General features: G+C 43.9%; 1 non-coding gene across 1 annotated transcript; it reads left to right on the plus strand.

Annotated features, from left to right (window-relative positions):
* The first annotated feature begins 281 nt into the window (after positions 1 to 281).
* On the plus strand, positions 282 to 387 carry LOC117285258. The gene has a single exon (XR_004516241.1). It is a non-coding gene; the product is annotated as a U6 spliceosomal RNA (small nuclear RNA).
* The last annotated feature ends 520 nt before the right edge of the window (positions 388 to 907 follow it).

Genomic DNA, 907 nt, shown 5'->3' on the forward strand with positions numbered 1-907 from the left:
ACCCCGATGGGATCAGTTCCCTTTTAAGAAGGAAAAGGCAGAGTCTTCCTTTCCAGCATGTCTAGGGTAAAAGCCTTGTGGGGGCACAGTGAGGAGGGAGATGCCATTTGCAAGCTAGGAAGAGGCTTCTCTCAAAGGGCCTGACCACACTAGCACTTGGCCTGGGACTTCCAGCCTCCAGAACTGTTGTCAGAGCCACTCAGTCTATGGTATTTTGCTTTGCAACCCAAGCTAAGACTTTATCTAGTTCCTAAAACCTTGTTTTAAAGAAACATGGTTCTGTGCTTGCTGCGGCAGCACAGATACTAAAACTGGAGCGATGCAGAGAAGATTAGCATTGCCCCTGTGCAAGGATGACATGAAAGTCATGAAGCGTTCCATATGTTTGAGTCAGGAGTGTTTTGAAGAAGGCTTTTGTCCAACTTTGCAAAAATTGGCCAATGCTTTTGCTTTGTCTCCTTTAGCTACAGTACTGAGCTGCTTGCAAATCTAACAGGACCCAGCAGATTAGATCCTGAAACCAAGAATCTCCAAGACTATCAGGTCTTAATAGTACACAACAACTTGGCTATAAATTTTGCAATGTGATCTTAGCCCAAAATTTGGGGCTATACAAAAGCTTTGAGTTCTTTAGCTCTCAGCAGCAATCTTGCAAAAGATATTCTGGTTCTACTGAATGGGATTCTGGAGCAAGTAAGATAGCACATTCTGAGAGCTCGGGAGAAAGTCCAGAATGAGTTAGAAAAAGGAAGTAATTTGGTGGCCAGTCTGTAGCGGTGCAGGGTGCCAGCACAACTCCAACTCTCTTTCAAAAATGAAGATGCAAAGAATAAAGAAGTGTATACGACTCCTCCCTGGGATGTAAGAGCAACCCAAGAATCAAACTCTACTTAGCAAAAGACTTACA

Source organism: Fukomys damarensis, unplaced genomic scaffold, assembly GCF_012274545.1.
Source record: "Fukomys damarensis isolate Sample0158 unplaced genomic scaffold, DMR_v1.0_HiC HiC_scaffold_7, whole genome shotgun sequence".
In the NCBI taxonomy this organism is placed as follows: Eukaryota; Metazoa; Chordata; class Mammalia; order Rodentia; family Bathyergidae; genus Fukomys; species Fukomys damarensis.